Source organism: Podarcis vaucheri, assembly GCF_965113315.1.
Source record: "Podarcis vaucheri genome assembly, chromosome: 8".
In the NCBI taxonomy this organism is placed as follows: Eukaryota; Metazoa; Chordata; class Lepidosauria; order Squamata; family Lacertidae; genus Podarcis; species Podarcis vaucheri.
Genome location: NC_138766.1, coordinates 88,605,746 through 88,625,918, shown reverse-complemented (window position 1 = coordinate 88,625,918; position 20,173 = coordinate 88,605,746). Strand labels below are relative to the sequence as shown.

Below are 20,173 nucleotides of genomic sequence, written 5' to 3'. Positions count from 1 at the left end.
TTACCAGATTTTTTTTCAATGAATCCAGGGACACTTTTCAACTTCGATGGATTTTGTATGGGGACTGATTTTGTATGGGAAACAGGGACATCTGGCAACCTTACTTTTAAGGGCTTCTTCCCAAAGGCAAAAAAAACCTACTATTGTAGGGTGGTAGGTATTAGTGTAATTTTTGGTCTTGTGCCAGAAACACAACACTGGCATATACCAGGTAATCATAACTTACACCAGTCACATCAAAGTATGTATTTGGACACCCTGCTTCAGCCTTTTGGCATAAATCCAAATACAGAAATGGGTGAACATGGTCTATATGGTCAGGAATTTACTACAATCTCCCCATCTGGCTGGGTGATGTGGAGATAATTTAAATTTAGCAAAAGCTACACCTGAGTCTTACACCTAATTAGTTGAGAAAATGTGCTACAAAACTTATTGTAGGCAGATAAATGTTTGTAACAATTACCATTTCTATCAGCAACAGTAAATATCCAAAGTAAGCAAAGTAAGCAAATGTTGTTAAAAAGAAAATTTCTGAATCAAAACTACATGTGTAAATTCATCCCAGATCACATTTACTAAAACATCCTTTCTTTTAAAAAAAGAATGCTCTGCTTTGTATGTTCAGTACTGGGAACCATTCTCTGGAAAATGACACAACTTGGGTTTACTAGCCTTTGAGCATTTAACCACAAATCTCAGTATAGCTCATAGAAAACATTACCTGCTAGTCAAAATAAAATCCATTATTATTTACTGGGAAATACTGAATCTTGCTTCATTCTGTATCTCATTCAGTCAGCTTGGGCTTTAGGCAACCTAAATAATCTGTTGTCACCTGCAAATGTGACTACCCCACTGCTCACTCGTGATACCACATCATTTTGATCACTGTTTGCTTCCCTCCTTTGTATTAAATACCTGGGAACTAGTGATTGGGGATCATCCCTGTTCTGAGCACCAAGTTCTCATACATCACAGTTGTACTCCTCACCTCCTTGAGTTCTGAAACTGTTTTGAGACTTGACTTTGCATTCTGTTTACTCACTTGCATTCACCTTACTTGCACACAATAAAAAAACACTTGTACATGGACATTCGTTTACTCTTTTTGTGCTTGCCCCTACTTTACTGTCCCCTGCTTGGTCTGATGATTAGTTCAAATTCAATGTGGGAAAGGTATGTTTCCCTTCTGGTGGAAAGTGTGGGGTGCTACTTAGCAAGATGGGGTAGAGTTGCTTCTTTTTATATAAATCCATTGGTGGATTGTTTGTTGCATTCTTGCCCCACTATGTTGGCTTATTTGAGGCAAAAAGCAAAATCTTCAGTGCCAAATATTATTTGCTCATATCTGGAGATTGACCTTGTTGCAAATGGCTTGTTTTGCTTGACATTGTGTGTATATCAGATATTGGTGCCTTTAAAAACATTTCTGAGCACCGTCATTGTGAATGATTTATAACTCAACTATAAACTTGCTTAGGTAGATTCTTACAGACAGATATGCAAAGAATTGTACCTGTTTCTTAGTGGGGGAATTTTGCTTTTGATTTGTATCAGCTCATGAAACTCTCTGATCACAGTATGTTAACGTCAAGTTCTCTGCAGGGTACAACAGCAATTGCTTATCAGGTTTTCTTTTATCAGGAGCCTTCTTCTAAGATGTTTGAAAAAGTAGACGCTTCAAGAGTTTTCTAGTCGTCTTCTGGCTCCACCACCAGGTTCATGAGTAAAAACCCACTCTAAAGGTCTGCCTGGGAACAACATTCGTCACAAAAACTGCTTGCTGTTTTGTCTATAACTAACAGCTGCAGTTTTCAAAGTCATAAAGACATATTGATGTAGAAGGGTCATCCTTGTAAAACACAAATCTGGAAAATCATTGTAACACTAAAATAGTTAAGCTTAGCATTCCCTTTGCATTAGCAAACTATAAATCAACTGCTGTTGTTCTTGGCCTTGCTCATTAGGCAGAATTGCACCCCATATGTATGTGTGTGAGTGAGTGTGAAAGAGAAAGAGGGGGAGAGAGAGAGAGAATTTTGAACAGAAGCTGTGAGGTCTATTGAAATAAAATGTTTGGGCATCAAACATGCACTTATAAATTTATGCCAGACTGCCTACAATATGTATGTGAAATGCTTACTGCTTGATGGACGTCTCAAGCTGTGGAAGTATACAGTGCTTACTCATAAGTAGAGCAGACTATATCAGCATAAATAAAGGCATAGTTTATTTTTTTCTCTCAACAGTTTTTCCAGTTGAATGGGTCAGGGATGTGGTGGCCATAGCTTTGCCTACATTTCTTATCGAAACCTACTCACTCCCATGTTGAGGCATCATTGTATAGCTTAGGCAGAATTAACAATTTTTGATGTATGTTCACATGTTGGTAGCAAGCCACTTCGTTATGTTGTGCAACATGATCGTATCACAGCATAGGATGCATTTAGCTTTATCTCTCTAGAGAAGTAGCAGGAAGTTGCTGCGCAGTTTATGTGCACAAGCAAGAACATGCCTTCTAATGTTTCATCATGGATTTTGTTTTCTAAATACCTGTTAAGACTCTGTGGGAGAGAATAGTTATAGTTTTACATTCAAGTGATTTAATTCCAGAAAATTCAGTTGCATCTATTTTCTGTTAAATATTTTAATGTAATAGCTCTCGTTTCCCCCTCTCTCAACTTCCTTTCAATATTCTAAGCTGAGACATGAATATTAAGGATGAAAGGCACTGAACTCAGATTTTCTTATGTGCTGATTTTGGAGTCTGTGGACACCTTAGAACTCAATCTTGTTTCACTGCTTGAAAACTCTGTCTTCCTGTCAGGCTATCTAGTCAACTGGGATAATATGACATTTAAAATTGCATCACAACAGTTGTTTAAAACCTGGACATTTTAAGTGGTGGCCCACTGAGATCATCTTTCTAGGAATGAAAATCCCCAAAGCTGGTTAAAGTGAATTTAGCTTTCATACTTGATCAAATAAAGCCGATTTAGACTGCTGGGAGACACTAGTGGTCAATCTTTGTAGGAAGTTCCGTATCATTAGCATGAAAATTCTTCCTCATCTCATTTATATTTTAAGGGGCCTTCCTGTCTCAGTTTCACAGCATTATTTTACAGAAACCTGTTGACCTTAAAAAAATCCCTTTGTGGAACTGCCTATCCCATTTCACTCTCCAGTAGCTCTGACTCCTTGCTTGATTGGGAGTTTAGCAATCTCGGTCCCCACATCGTATCATGGAACCTTTTCTTCTAGCATGTCTTTGACAATGAGTTCCTCAAACTGCAATGGCGCATACATACACAGTTTTGACCCATTATAAAGGTCACTGCCCTCTAGGGCAGGGATGAAGAACATGTGGTCCCCTGCCCCAAAATTGCCCTATGATTTTGTTTTTGTTCTCTGAATCTAATGTCAACCATGCCATCACGGCATACTCAGAAATGTTGTTATACATGGTACGTTACCTGACTCCCATTTTCCAGCAGAGAGAATTCTAGTTGCAGGTGATAAGTCAGAAACTATTCCACATGGTCATGTCCAGTAGAACATTCTAAACAATTTAGCAAAAATACCATTGGGTGCAATGGATCTCCATGTCCCAAAATTTTGTTGACTCCTGTGGGAAAGATGAGCGCAAGAGCAGTTTCTTCTCCTGTAGTTTCCAGCAGCTCATATTCAGTAGCATACTGCCCTCAACCTTGGAGGCAGAGCATAGCTATCATGTTAAGTACCCACTAATAGCCTTTATCTCCATGAATTAATCTCTTTTCTCCCCTTATTCTTTTTCTGCACTTCTGGACATACAGTATATCTGCAAGTTCTTCAATATTTTGATTGCCAATTTTTAATGCTGTTCCTGTTCTTATTTTCTTTAATACTGCATCCTTTACTCAAACACTAAAAAATTAATTACAAACATCTTTATCCAACTTGTTGGGTTTTTTTGCATGTCTTCAGTTTATCCTGTATGTCCATAAAATGCTGGTTTCATAATCTTCATCTAGTTCTAAGAAATCTTTGATACTAGGGACACCAATCAGTTGTTTTATAACTGTCTCATAGCTGTCATTGCCTGCTCAAGAGGTAATTTATTTTATTCATAATTAAGAAGAAATATGACTAGCATCTTACTTTGTTATTAAAGCTAAAAATTGCATCTCTGCAGAAATGTAAAAGACATCTGCTGGGAATTAAAAATAACTTTTTAAGTTCTATACATTAATACACATCCAGAGATTAAGAAGCTACTCTGATATTCCAAGATGGGGAAAGATCTTTGTATAAAGAGGATCAATAGTTTTTCATTTTAGCCAAGGGTTGACACCTTATTAAGTATTTAACAGTTACATCACAAACAACAAAGACTACAGATCGTTGTATGGAAGACAAAAGTTTACAAAATTATTGTTTGCTGTTAGAAGTTATGAAGTTCCAGTTTATATTTTGAGTCATTGCATAGGTGTTTACTTACTCATTTTCAGTTCCAGATTTAGGGCATTGGTTTGTTTTGCATTTGCATGAATTAGCATTTCTGGTTTTCAGTGACCTTTGAGAGGAATAAGTTCTAAATATACTAAGGTACTTCACTGAGAAAGATGTTGTCCTGCTTTTGTAAGGAAAAAATACAGTTGCATCTCCTTCAGCTTGCTTCTGGATAATAATATATAGTGAAAGCTCCTGCTAGCTTCCAGGAGGGACTTGCTTCTGTTCTTTATTGTCACTCTTTAAAAAGTAATTGATTGAAAATGCATGTTAGGGTGTGAGGCTATCAAGTGAACAGAATGGGCTTACTGGTACACGCACAAAATATTGGAGTAGAAGAGATTCGAAAGGCTGATTGCTGTGGCTGTTCTTCTTTTAGGATTTATTGCGGCCGCAGCCAGATTTAGCAAAATACGTTTACCCATCTGGCAGCCTAGAATTGTCTCGTCAGCTGAAGCTAATGGACTTAGTGATGGATGCCTTTTGTTTGCGCTGCCTGACTTTTGAGTGAAAGGAGACAAAAGAAGCTCCACTGGCTTCACTGTACTGTGTGATAAGCTCGTGACCAAAGGCTGCTACACTATGTTCTCTGTGAAACTGGATGGGGGGAGAGCAAATATTAATTGACAACTTAAGTGTTTTGGATCTAAGAATGCTGAAGCTGTACTGAATATACCGAATTCTAGCAGGCTTTGTAAGCAAGAACCTACATGGAAAGACTATACTGTGGTAAGTATTATGTAAGACCATTCTGATTCACCAGTTTAATGTGTGCATTGGATGCAGTTGCTGCTATGCCCGGATTCTGAATATTTTTAGTCTTTTGTTGTATGTAACCTGAAAACCCAATTGTATCAATTAGGTTAATACTTAGGACCTTTGTGATTATTCTGCATTTTGTCTCCCAATATGGGTGTTCATGTGGCTAAATTACATGCACTGAAAATCCATCAGGTCCATTTTCAATGATCAAACATGTCCCCTCCCCCATTTTTCATTACAGAATAAAAATATATCTGGAACAAAATTAAACTTCGTTAGTTTGATTGGGATGCTGCAAGATCCTTTCATGGTATGCGGGATGGTTAAACATGGGTGTGTTGATATGGTAACTGACAGCTCTGGGTATGTATCTGTGTGCATTAAAGTATACCTGATCAAGAGCACATTGACAAAGTATGATCATAAGAAATAACAAGTAGCCGATTGATTTTCCTAATACATAAAACTGTGTGGTACTGAAACATTTGTTTCCTCAGTCAGCTCAGTTTTATCAAAGAATGTCACAAGAGCTAGTTTCAATTTGTTCACATTTTTATTTTGTAAACCAATTATCTTCACTGATTTAAAGATATTGAGCATATAGCAATTTCTAAGTGGCATTGAGTTTTCGTAAAAGTAGTGAGACAATTGTGACTATAAATCAATTGTGGATCAGCTTTTTTCCATTACTCACAACATTTGGATGTCACACTAAAACAGGAGTAGCTAACTTGTGGCCCTCCCATATGTTTGGCTGCCATCGTCTCTCACCAGCACCAGCAGGCATAGCTAATGGTTAGGGATTTTGGAATTTGTAGTCTGGAAAAAAGGTGGCTAGGACTTAATCCTTGAGTTTAAAGTCCCACTTCCCTGATAACTGGAAGAACATGCTCTACGTTGCTTAGATATAGATGTGTCTTTGTATTAAAAGTTTAAGTGTTCAGAATTTCCCATCTAGCAGCATTTGCTGCATTAATAAAATGTGTTTATTGCCTTTGGATTAAAAATGCCCCAGAGGTGTATTTGATGAAGGCCTGCATAATTGGTGGCTCACCAGTCAGAATACAACACACCAGCCGTGCCTGGTGGTTGCTGCTTGCTTGACAAGCCCTCAGCTCTTGCAAGGGGTGGGCGGATTGTGTGTGGCCACGTGTTTTAGGTAAGGAAAATGTCATTGGTTCCTCCACTTCCCACAACATATATGTAGCATTTATTAGCTACCTTTCTTTGACCTCCAAGATATATTTGTGCCAAATATTTGTACCAATATTTGATTGGTGATTAAAACTTGCCTCTTGTTATTGGGAGAAAGTCGGTGTCATTATGCTGTTAATACACATAAATTGATTGGTCTGCACAGTGCATTACGGGAAAGATACGCTTCAGCCATCATTTTAAATGTTGATTATGCTTTAATGGTTCTACACTAAATATATTCATTTGACTCTTAATGGACACCCACAACCATTCAAGCTGAATGTGTTATTCTTATCAGTGCTCTGACAAAAAAAGCACACATTTAACATTTCTAGATGTTTCACTGTAACTTCAGGAATCCCTGTAAGCAGATGGCTTATACAAACAGTGCACAGTTCATTCATGCTACCTGGAATTCCTTTGTTAGATTATAGTCTTTGTAGGCTGTAGACTTTGGAGTCCTTCTATGGAGTGGATTCTCCACCTTTCATGTGAAAAGTGGAACAGCCAGACTGTGAGGAGGACAAAGTATTTACCATATTAGTTCTTCAGATTGACATCTTTTATCATCCCTTGTCCTTATCTTCCTCTTTGGTCATTTTAAATTGCATGTTTTTTCTTTTCCAGTCTTACTTTTTGTGAAGCCCCATAATTCTTTACCACTAACTGGAGCAATAAAGAAAAAAGTGGTCTTGGGAATATTTAGCTAGAGGTGGATAAATCAATGGTCTAACTTAGAAGGAGGATTTGCAGTTTCTCTCCTGAATGAATCCATTTTTTTAAAGTTTATATTTTAACCTGCAGAAGAAAACAATAGGATTATTGTATGAAGTTTGGATACATGATACTGATGAGTGTATCCATTAAATACACATATTACTTATTTCATTTGTACCTAGGCCTGTTGAACAAATCAGTCTTTGCCTGTCAGTAAAAGGAAAGCAGAAAGCAGGGCAGCATAACATTGCATTCCACAATCTGGGAGCAAGCTACTAAGAAGGTGCTCTCTTGTGTCCTCACTAAACATGCCTGTGAATGTGAAAGGACTGAGAGAAAGACTTCCCCAGAAGATCTTAAAACCCGGATTCCCATAGGAAGATACACATCCTGAGTTGCTTTGGGTTCATTAATGGAGGTGGTGAATTGCGACAAAAAGGTGAATAGGAGGTGGGGCAGTCCTACTTGAGGTTAGGCTGGCCTCAACCAGAGCCAGGGCTTTCTCGGCTGCGGCTCCAATCTGGTGGAACACTCTGTCACAAGAGACTAGGGCCCTGCGGGACCTGACATCTTTCTGCAGGGCCTGCAAGACAGAGTTGTTCCACCAGGCCTTTGGTCAGGGCACAGCCTGACTCCCTCCTCTGGCAACCTACACAATTTGATTTAATTAATTTTTATAATGAAATGTTTTTAGAATGTTTGATTATTTGATTGTTGTTAGACGCCCTGAGCCCGGCTTCGGCTGGGGAGGGCAGGATATAAATTATTATTATTATTATTATTATTTATTATTATTATTGATATACCACTTGGTATTTGCTACAGTGGCTTGGAGGGTGTTGTTGTTGTTGTTGTTGTTTTTGAGCAAGTAGTATATAAATTCTGTAAAATAATAAAAAAATAAAACCATCCATACAGTGGTGCCTCACAAGACGAAATTAATCCGTTCCGCGAGTCTCTTCATCTTGCGGTTTTTCCGTCTTGCGAAGCACGGCTATTAGTGGCTATTAGCGGCTTTAAGAAAAAGGAAACAACTCGCAAGAACTCGCAAGACGTTTCGTCTTGCGAAGCAAGCCCATAGGGAAATCCGTCTTGCGGAACGACTCAAAAAACGGAAAACTCTTTCGTCTAGCGAGTTTTTCGTCTTGCGAGGCATTTGTCTTGCGGGGCACCACTGTATTTGAATTGGCTTTGAAGGCGGAGGAGTTTTGTGTATGTGCTGTTAGTTGAACTGTCAGACTGAAAAATGTTACAGGATCATTAAGACTCTGAATTGCAAGGGTTGACTAATAAGTGGAAGAATAAAGTATTTAAGAGAGTGTATGAAATGCTGGCCTGGACTGAGAGACAGCTTTTACCTGGCGGGCAGAATATTTAGAAAGTGTTCTTTTGAAGCAGATTACCCACCAGACTCTGTGTACTCTTATGATTAATTTAGTGCTAGTGAATGGAGCTAGAGAGGCTACTTGGGAGTCAGTTCCTCTATGGTCCACTGAGTGTGAAGGAATGACCGCTGGGTGTGGAGCACACTTCCGCCCGCAGGCAGCCTCAGCTGTCTGACCGCGTGACCTTCGGGTGTGGAGCACACTTCCACCCACAGACAAACCACAGCTCTCTGAACATCATGCCCTCTATCTAACCTTTGGCTTTTTCAGTGGTCTGCCATGCCCTGTCTGTGACCTTTGTCTCCTTCATCATACATTGTGCAAGGGGAAAGTGACGCGGTGGAAACAGGTGCCAAAATAACTTTGTACCACCCCTCGATCTCGGGATTGGAAGATGTGTAAAGGTCACAGTCCAAAATGTATCTGACTGGTTTTGCATATTGTGCTAATAAAAAGAGCCTCAGCAGAGCTGGCTGGCAGCTTGCTTGTGCACAGTTCACCTGCATTACCTGACAGTAAGAGCTGTTCGACAGTGGAATTTGCTGCCAAGGAGTGTGGTGGAGTCTCCTTCTTTGGAGGTCTTTAAGCAGAGGCGTGACAACCATATGTCAGGAGTGCTCTGATGGTGTTTCCTGCTTGGCAGGGGGTTGGACTCGATGGCCCTTGTGGTCTCTTCCAACTCTATGATTCTATGATTCTACCAACTCCTGCCTCATGCCTTCACTTCAGAGTGGGCCTGTCTGCTTCAGTTTTTGTCATTAGCTTATAGCATCCTGCTAAGAAGTGAAAACAGAGCTGAGTTTTCTATCCAAGAGTTTGCCAAGAGTGTTTCCAATTGTCAGATCACTGTAGCCACTTCATGTCTCAGGTTTTTCCACTCAGACCTAGGTACTTCTATAAGAGGGATGTGATGGTAGGACTGCCCAGGAGCAAATAACATGCAATGTACCTCTCAGCCTGTGTAATTTCCCAGCACCACTCCACAACTGGAAGCTTGAGCGAAGGGTTAGGCACAGCTGATGGCTCGTCCAAAACATAATAAACTCTAACTATAAATATTAATTTAATTTCCATAAAGAATGAAAGAAATCTAAAGTTACACTGGGGGGAGGGGACAGATTCTCTAAGTAGTTCATAACACTTGTTATATCCTGACAATATTTTCAGTAACTTGCGGGTTAAAGAGAAGCATCTTTCTTCAGTTGGCATACGGAGAACATGTGCTATCCCATCAACACATAAAACACATTAAGGAGAGTGGCAAAACTATTGGGAAAACCTACTCTTTGTCTCTGGAGATTCAGGAGAGGGTTTGGGTGACAACAATAATGCCATCAGATAGGATTTTGACTGGGCCAGGTTTTGCATGGGCCACAATGGCAAACACAATTTTACCTCCTGTAAATGGCATTGAGAAGTGAGTGTACAGTTGAGATCTTCTGTTCCCACTTGTCAGAGTTCCCACGTGGATTTGGTAAAGTGCAGCTCACATGCTTACTGGCTTTTGAGATTATGTAGACAGGAATCTGGGCAGAAAGAGGGCATTATGAAGAGAACCAGTGTTGGATTACTGTTACAACTGAGACCATACGATTCAGTATTGAACATGATAGAAACAGCTCTGTATACATAGCTAGAAACAACTGTAGTTCATTGAGGCCACCACTTGTTTTCTGGCAGCACATTCTGAATGTTAGCAGGTCTTGAAAAGAAAATAGTAAGTGTCCTTTTCTGATTGGATGGTATAAACCTTAAATAAACTTAAACTGACGTATTCCACTGTTTTACTTGGCCGATTAAAGGGACCTCCCAATACTGTTTTGTAGCTTGTCAACCACAGTTGGTGTTTCTCATATGCAAGACAGAGTTGAGGTCTATCTATTAGGCAAATCATTGCTAGTTTAAAGAGTTGTGCAATGCAGAGTTGACATAGAAATGTTTGTTCTTTTTAAAAAGTCTTGCTCCATAAGTCAAAAGACATTCAGAGCCACTTAGTCTTAAAAATTATTCTAAAAATACAAAACACAGTAATTTGGTCTAGATATAAGGCTGAACCATGGTTTAGAGCAGGGGTCGGCAAGGTGTACCTTGCCTGGGCCGGTTCACTCCAGCGGAGATCCCTCCGTGGGCCGGATTGCACGATTTCCGGCATCTGCGCAGACGTGATTTTCGGTGCCTCTGAAGCGAGTCCGTGCATCGCGCTGCGCGCGGGGACTCACTGAGCAAGCGGCTCGGTTTGGGGGTGGCTTGGGGGCTGGTTAAACGACCCCCGTGGGCTTATGGTCCATGGGCCTTAGGTTGCCTACCCCTGGTTTAGAGTGACATGCCTGAGCAGCAGTAAACTTTGAGTTTATACACTATCCCTCTCCTTTTCTTCTCTAGTACATCCACAAAGTTTGGAAATGTTTCCTGGTTTGAGCAAACTAGAGTTAAGCATTACACTCAAACAGGGAACTCTGGTCAGTTAAACCACAGTTTGATCTGGGCTTGTTTCAATGAAGTATTGTTTTACTAACTACAGGGTAAATTATGGATGGTTGAGAACAGGAATCTGCAGCTGCACTGGAAGAGGAGAGAGCAGAGAGAAATGCACAATCAGAAGTCTAGTTAACTTAATAGCAAACTATGCTTTTAGCATTGGGTCTGAACTTGGGACAATTAGCACCTTGATCTTTTCCAACAAAACATATTCTATCAGTCCAATCAAGTTATATATCAAGAACAGCTCCAGAATTCAGACTTGATTAAGTACAGCTTGGGTACCACCACAAAACTCATTTTCACAAGTTAACACCCTCTTTTTATTGGACTTGCTTTGTTTTGATGCAGGAGTGTGCACATTTTAGCACTGTACATATTTTCCCTTTAAATATTTTTATGCTGACTCCAGAGCACAGCACAACTAACATATAGTTATCCATTGCTGTTTGGGAGACTGTCTTTTTTATTTTTGTTACATAAATAGAAAACAGTCTTAAATGTCAAAAAGAGGACAACTAGAACAAGAAAAAATGATTAAAAATACAATACAGTGGAACTACAAATACTTTGCACCACATACCTTATGGGAGAAAGCACCTCAAAGCTAAAATTGTAAAATGTCATGCAAATACGAGATATACCAAGAATCATGGGTGATTTCTGTCCTGAACTGTTTCCAAAAATTGAGCTGTGAGAGTGGAGGGTAAAATTTGGAAGACTTCTTGAATGAATGAAATTGTGTACAAATCCTTTAAAATGACCAGTCTGCCCTATTAAATGAGTGCAGGAGTGGTTATTGGGTATGGCTGTTACACAGGAACATAAGAAGCTGCCTTATCAAACTGGTCAGTCCAATAGTAGGATTTCAGGCTGGAGGTGTCTCTGAAGCCTAGAGATACCAAGAACTGAATCTGGGACATCCTGCATGCAAAGCAGATGCTCTAGAACAGAGCTATGACCCTTTCCCTTGTTGTGTAAGAACACAAGAGCATGATTGCTTGGTCATCCCAATTTAGTCCAATCTGCTTCAGGCAGCCAGATGTTTCCGAAAGCTGTCAAGCATAGCGTGAAGATAGCAGTGAAGACTAACATGTTTATTATGGAACAAACATTTGTGGACTAGAATCAAATGCATGATGGGTTATCACATGTGTGGTTACATGTACATATGTGTGTTGAGAGGAAAATGCTGTAGGGTCAAAGGAGTGTAGAAAATGCAGTCTGAGACTATTCACACAGTGACCATATATAGCAGCAGTCCCTTGATTTGATCTCCCATTTGTAGTGAGATCAAAGCACATTGTATTTATTCAAATTAGGAATGCTGCAATTGAATTTATTGAAAAGTGATGGTAGTTTATATTTATATTTGTCAAATCTCATTGAGTAATCTACATTGCTATAGAGAATTTCTGATCTAATTAATGCAAGTTGTGAAGAAGTAACTGTGCAACACTGGTTTTGGTAGTGCCTACTTTTCCCTTTGTTCTTTGTTACAGTTCGTGGTTAGTGTGGATAGAACTTAACCATGAGCAGGACTTTGGAAAGCACCCTGCGCTATAGCAAAAGAAAAACAAAAACAAAAAACAAAACATAGAGAGGAGCAAAGCAGCTGTGATGTATTCTCTGGGAGACCATGTATTGATGTAAGCCATAGTTTGGCTCAGTGTGACATGCAAACCAGGGCAGCATGGAATTGTTCATTTTGTAATGTCTGGGGCAGTATTTACTTTGAAATTGTGCATATCTTTAAAAAATAATGTCAGTGTGCATTAGCTTTGGATACATTAGCTTCCTACTTTGCCTATATCCATTGTATGTATCTTGGGTGAGGAGGTTGTTGCTGACCAGATATAGATAATTCTCTCACCCCCCTCCCCAAGTTCCTATAACACTTTTTTCACAGAAGCGTGTCAGGACATGAGCTGCCTTTCCTTTCCCATGTCTGTTCAGAAGATTGTCCAGGCTTACATGCTTTTTTCATAAGGGAATTTTCAAATAATGAAACAGAATTTTTGTAACACCCTTTACTTTTTTTTTAAAGAGAACTGGGTTAAAATTTTAGTGCTACAAATATCCCCAGATTATAATTCATTGATGTGACAGATCCAAGATAGCGTGCTGCTTAGCAAAAATAAATCTGTGGGTGCATCCACCTATACTAGAATACTGTAAGGCTTCTGCTGTCTTAAGGAGGCTGTATATACCAATAACTGTTGTTTATGGAATCTATTGCCGGAGGCAACGTAAGGCTTTCCATTCCTGAAGTTTGTGTTGCTCTTTCCTGCCTGCTTTTTGTTTTCTTATATTTAAGGGCTTCTCTCATTACATCAGCCTGACTTGCTAGTGAGCAGATGGTTTAGTGAGCATTTTTCTTGGTGGAATTGTTACCCTTGAGCTTTTCTGTGTTCTCCCCTGAGTGTTGCCTAGTTTTGTAAGACAAAATCCTGTGGCACCCTTAAAGACAAACCAGTCTCTTCTAAATTCGTAATGAACTAGCTTAGCCCCAAACACTTGAAGTGGTGGTGTGGAAGTCAGAAATGTGGAGTTTAATAATTTATCTTGCTCTCTTTCTCTCTAGGTCTGTGTTTATGGTAGGTTTTTCCTTGGTACTAGTTTGACCATATCTCCTCAATAAGTGGGAATACTGCATATATAGCTATAGCACCCTTAAATTGAGGATTACGGGCTGGTTTACAATATAAGGACACAATAATACATAACATAATAACAAAACAATTCCCCCCCAGTTTAACCAGTCATTTACCCAAGTTTAATGATCAACCGTGTGTGGCTTTCAGATTGTTGTAATACTGTTAGTATTTTAAACAGATGTCTTCATTTACTTTATTGTACCTTATTTGTTAGAATATATAATTTTACTGTTTTAATGATTTAAATAAAAAGAGGTTTTAGAAACGAACCACATCTCTTGTCCCACCTACTTTTGGCTTCTAGCCCCACCCATAAGAGACAACCCCAATTTTTCTGGCACCCATCTCCCCCCAAAATAAATGCACATATTTTGTCCTCTTTTTTTTGCCTTGAGGAATTTTTTGGGGAAGTCTATTAGAATTATGTCTACATCTATACATGTGCTGTAATATGCACTAAATTCTTTTTCATCCTATCTCCCAGAACTACAGTCTAGCTAAAGTCCAAGGTTCTGCAGGGAGAGCTGGGAAACAGATGGCCCTCCAGATGCCATCAATAATGATGATGATGATGATGATGATGATGATGATAGTAGTTTATTATTTGTACCCCACCCATTTGACTGGGTTGCCCCAGCATATATAAAAACATAATAAAACATTATACCTTAAAAAACCTTTTCTATACAGGGCCCCCTTCAGATGTCTTCTAAAGGTTATATAGTTACTCATCTCCTTGACATCTGATGGGAGTGCGTTCCACAGGGTGGGCGCCATTACCAAAAAGACACTTGGCCTGGTTCCCTGTAGCTTCAATTCTCGCCAGGAGGCCCTCGGTGCTGGATCTCAGTGTCCAGGCTGAACGATGGTGGAGACCCCATTTGAGTTTGGTGTCAAACTCAGCCAGCATGGCCAATGGTCAGGGATGGATGGGAGTTGCAATTTGAAAGAACCTCCCTTCCCATGCTGTAAGGAGAACTGCTTTTGAAACTGACAAATGGGTTAACTGTTCAAAGACGCAAATGCATTCAAAAATGTTTTGTAGCCTTTTTGGCTCCTGGCTGCTTTTCTATTCACTACAACTTAACTAACATGTTATATTGGTAAATATTGTGTTACTGCATTTTGAGAGTTGTTTTTATTTCTGGCTGCTATGTGGTTTTCAGCAATAACTGTATATTCTTAGAGGCAGATCTCAGATTGTGTTTGAAATATGCTGTAGGCTGAGCTGGGAAGCTTTCAGTTTTTGGTGTAATTATTTTACTTAATTGTTTTTCATTAAAGTTTTATTAGTTTTTACAACATGAAACATTGATTATAAGCCTAACTAAATATATAACATTAGCATTTTCTTGTTGATATGTATTTCTCCATGCTTTCTAACCTTTGATATATCCATGCCAGCTTTTAATGATGATCAAGCTCTTCTCTTATTGTGAATTGGAGAGATGTTGGGGATTAGCAGCTGGAATTCCTGCTGTTAATGTAACTTCAAAATTGGCCTTAAAAGTTGCAGAAAAGCTGGATCAGTTTATCAGTTTAGATAATCCACCAAACCATAGGCATTAGCTGTCAACCTTTCCCTTTTTTTAAGGAAAATTCCCTTATTCCGAATAGGATTCCTTGCAAGAAAAGGGAAAAGTTGACAGCTATGACCATAGGTAGCAACTATATTTCAAATCACAATTGCCGATTATAGCTTCCTAGCTAGTTATATGCATGGTTTGTCAGTTCAGACATCATAGGTTAGACTAGTGATGGGGATAGACTTTTGAGATTGAAATATGACCATTTCCAACTTATGTAGCTCAAGAGAATGGCATTGTAAATTAAAAAGATTGCACCGAATGTTATTTACACTAATATATATTTCTTTTTAATTATTGCAGATATTTCCAGACTTTCTTTTTCAGCAGGTAAGATATTGTTGTAATAATAAATGTTAGCTTTTATAATGATATAATTCTAAAATATGGCCAAGTAAGATGCCTGTAATTTTTTGTATTGCTTAGTGATCATTAATGTATTTTGTAAGCTATATAGTTATGGGGTGTGTAAAAGTCCCAACACAGCAGTACCTATTTATCTACTTGCGCTGGTGTGCTTTAGAACTGCTAGGTTGGCAGAATCTGGGACAGAGCAACGGGAGCTCATCCTGTTGTGCAGATTCGAACCGCCAACCTTCCGATCAGGAAGCCCAAGAGGCTCAGTGGTTTAGACCACAGCGCCACCCACATCCCAGTGAAAATAAGAAGAGGTGTTGATGAGTCAGGATTTTAGAGTAAGGCTTGTAGGAATAAACTACCCTTTGGTACTTACTTTTAAAGTAAGACATTCAGTGTGGTGAGTATGGAGATGGTATGGAGTATAGAGGGCTAGCTAAGAGGCATCGCATCCCAACCTTCCTAATTTATTTATGTTTTTCAGTAGACTTGTATCTATTAAATCACACACAAAAGAACCTGATCCATGCATTTATTTATTTGCTGCCATCACCACAAATGACTAGATTGTCAGTGGACTCTGACTTTTAAACTAGTAGCTGGTGGTTTCCTCAGTCTATCTGTGAAAGCCATCATTTCTTTAGTAGGTGCATTTTGTATTTGGAAAGCTGAACTGAAAACTTTCGAGTTTATGTGGGAAATACAGAAGGCTACATGAAAGGCAGTGTGACCTTCTGCAAACAGAGTGCCCTGTGTTTATATAAAATAAAGAACACAGTTTTTATTATTACTGAACCTCGTACTGTTACCAACTAACAATCTCTGAAGTCCTAATGAAACCATAGCCTTTTCAGGAACTGTGACCCTAAACACCCCTCAGTAGAACGCAATGACAATTTTAGCTGTCTGCCATACTATTTATGCTGCTTACAGGACAATCTTTAAGGAGGTTCTTGCCTCTTAGTGCTGCAATATGTGATCTTGTGTTTTTGTTCAGGTGATTTTTTTTACTTCTGCTTATCCCTCTCTCACAACTACTTGGAACAGAATTTTGTTTTTAGTATGCAGAATAGGCATCAAGGCAAATTGAAGATTTGAAAAGCAACACTTTAAAACAACAACAACAACAACAACAACAACAACAACAACAACAACAACAGAATATATCTGATAGCACTTTTTTAGCACTATGCAGTAACTGTCTGGAATCGTCTTCGACTCTTTTGTATGTCTGTCTTTTCTGTTCTGAACATTTCCATTACAATGCATCTCTACTCTGTGGGGAAGCATTGTAGCAGTGGACTTTTCCAGTGCTCCTTGGTCATAGTGTGCAGCTAACAATCGGATTAAATATAGATTCTGTTGTTCTTGTCGTTGCTGGAAGATAAAGGTCATTGTGAACATTTCCTTTCCTCTTTGATTTCAGAGTTAAACCTTTTTGTGGGGATGATTAAGTGTGTGCTGTTGAATGCATTACTTGATTAGGTAGTTTGTTAAACCATCACATAAGGGAGTTATCCTACATTTCTCTAATTTCTATCATAGCTTTGAAGTCTTTGCCACTTACTTTGCTCTTGCTTTTTTAATTGAGGCCAAGAATATGAGACTTGAGGATTTGAGAGTGCAAATCACTGGAGGCGTCTGAGGGCAACTTGTTAAATTTTTATCACTTTAGATCTGTATTGAAGGCTGTGCTCCAGCACTTTATTTGTATATAAAGTCCTCTTGGCCAGACATCTTGTAGCATGTACATAAATAAATGTTTTATCTGATTTTTTTAAATAAAAAAATTGAGCATCTATCTCAGTTTTTGTAGATGTGGTTGATGTTTGAGATATGGTGGATAAATTCATTAAATCACATGCTTGACTTTGCTTCCTTCGTCATCTCCGCGTTTTTCCCATTTCTCCCCATTATTATTGTTTTGTGCAGTATTAAGAGGGAGGTTGAAGTATTATGGTTTCTGATTTCAATTGAATAAATATCAATGCTACTAGTACTTCAATATTTGTATGGATCATTGATATATGAAATATTGGGAAACTAAATTTAATTGTTAAATTAAAAAAGTAGTAAAATTAAAAGGTAGGTGTCAAGTAGATATGATGCAGATGTAGAGTACAGTGGTGCCCCGCAAGACGAAAGGGTTTTCCGTTTTGGAGGTGCTTCGCAAAACGAATCTCCTATGGGCTTGCTTCGCAAGACGAAAATGTCTTGCGAGTTCCTGCTGTTTTTTTTTCCTTTCCCCCCTTTTTCTAAGCCGCTAAGCCGCTTATCAGCTGATCCGATCAGCAGATAAGCCGCTAAAAGCCGCTAATAGCGCTAATCTGCTAATCCTTCAATGGGCTTGCTTCGCAAGATGAAAAAACCGCTAGACAAAGAGAATCACAGAACGGATTCTTTTTGTCTTGCGAGGCACCACTGTAGCATTGTTGCCATTTTAGCAATGAGAACCTGAATGAATCTCCCTGGCTGTGCTGTACTGTTCAATGCAAAGGGATCAGTGCACAAGTTGATAAGACTGGAAGCCTGAGAAATGCATTTTCTTTGCATGGGTTTTTTTTGGTAAGACTTGAAAATAAGCATCTAATTCTACTTTAGCAAGTTCAGAAATTGTTATATAGAACTTATGCACCTTGCACTGCTCTCTTTCTCTAAGCCACCAGCATTATATATGTGTGGAATTTCTGTTTCCCCCATTCATCCTGTTTTAGTTTACTCTTCTGATTCCCTCCCTCAACACTAGATGACCTATAGTATTATATCCTGTGGTTGCCTGGCAACCTCAGAGTATGCACTTATGACCATAGACTTACAAGAGTAGACTGACACACCATGCCCAGATTCAGAGTTGACTTGGAATTTTAATTTGATGCATGTATCTTCTTTTGCCTTTTGAAAAGCAAATCTATGGAGGCAAAGGCTTCTGTGTTGTACGTTCAGTTGAGTGCGAGATTTGGGGTGGGAAGAATTCTGAAGCGTCAATTTAAGTATAATTACTTTTACAGCAGCCTTTCAGTCGGAGTTTTGTTTTGCTAGCTATAACAGAAAGTGTTCCTATACAGGTGAGGGTCAGTGTACTATATTCTACTATAGTGTTTATAACCTTTGAGGGTCGCACTGCATTTTTATAAAAGATAAAAGCAGGTGGGTGGATTGCAGAAATGATTGGAGTAGTATAGGTGAAAGTGTTTGATTTTTGCATTAACCCACCACTACCAGACTGGGAGCGCGCATGCGCTCGCGCTCTCTCTCTCTCTCACTCACACACAGACACACATGCACACAAAATAAAACAAACACATTTCTGAAAGGCTGGATAATAACAATGGATAACATTTCAGGGTTGCCATAAAGCAGCTTACTCTTAGCCACACCTCTTGTCTCCCTGCAATATGACCACAATAATGATGGCCTTATCTCTGCTGCTACCTTTTTTTTTCTTTTATATTTTTGGGTGGGGGGCATTACTATTGGCTACTGTAAAGGGAGCTTAAGGATGCAAAAATTTTCTTTGCATGGTTAATTTTGCTGACAACCTCTCAGCTGGCTGTCTCTTTGTTTATTGATGAATGATGAGGTATAGTCGTTAGACTGTTGGACCAGGACTGTTGAGACCCAGCTTCAGATCTCTACTCAGATGTAAACCTCTCACCCAATTTACTTGGGCTTCTCACTCATTAGAATGCTGCACTGAGCTCCTTGGTGAAAAGCTGGAATATAAGTGTAATAAACACTGATTTTCCTGTCATAAATTTTAAAATTTATCTGATAATTTCCTGAAAGTATGTATTTTTTATAACTGGCATTTCTATTTTATTTTTCCTTGTGCTATGGGCACAAGGTTATGGGCCTGCATGCAGATCCACTTCTGTCCATTATTATTTTTTACTGAACATCATCTAGGTGTTTAGGCACTTCTAAATATTGTACATTTGTTTTCCTTCTGTTTTGAAATAAACCATTCAAAGTCATCTGCAGTTAATTAATGGGTCCTTTTTTTTAAGGAGGAAAAAGGTAATTTCTGTATGTGGCTTTCATCTTCTGGAAGAACATCAACATTTAGTTTAAAAGAGAATTAACTTACCAATTTTGAGGGAGATTTCTGTCTGCTAGACAGAGCTAGCCAAGCTGAACACTTGCATGGACATCTGTTTGCAATCTTGTGCTTGTGAAAAGTGCCTTAGGGATATTCACTGATAACAAGTAGTTAATGGCAGGGTTCTATGTTTCATCCTGATTATTGGTTTTTGGCACCATGCTAGGGGGCATTAGTTGGTTGCTGATGTTTACAGGCAAGAATACTATCTACTAGATAACACTTTGTAAATGCTGCTAAGATCTGACCATGGTTGAGATATGACACTACAACTCAGGATACAACAGTCGGGAAAGCCATAATACTAATAAAGGTAAAGGTAAAGGGTCCCCTGACCATTAGGTCCAGTTGTGACCGACTCTGGGGTTGCAGCGCTCCTCTCGCTTTATTGGCCGAGGGAGCCGGCGTACAGCTTCCGGGTCATGTGGCCAGCATGACTAA

At 39.1% G+C, this 20,173-nt stretch overlaps 1 protein-coding gene and 1 long non-coding RNA gene across 7 annotated transcripts in view; one reads left to right on the top strand and one right to left on the bottom strand.

Annotated features, from left to right (window-relative positions):
* PTK2 (protein tyrosine kinase 2) overlaps positions 1–20,173 on the top strand; it is a 221,046-nt gene that overhangs the window by 34,851 nt on the left and 166,022 nt on the right. For 4 of the 6 annotated variants that reach the window (XM_082235524.1, XM_082235523.1, XM_082235516.1 and 1 more), the window contains one exon: positions 15,580–15,606. The exons of the other annotated variants lie outside the window; for them this stretch is intronic. The gene's annotated coding sequence lies outside the window, so the exon portion shown is untranslated. Of the gene's footprint in view, positions 1–15,579; positions 15,607–20,173 lie in introns of those variants that run through there. 6 annotated transcript variants of the gene reach the window in all.
* Positions 15,781–18,714, bottom strand: LOC309539666. Its single transcript, XR_014222931.1, has 3 exons — positions 18,269–18,714; positions 16,792–17,010; positions 15,781–16,658 (listed from the first exon to the last, which is right to left on the bottom strand). It is a non-coding gene; the product is annotated as an uncharacterized lncRNA (long non-coding RNA).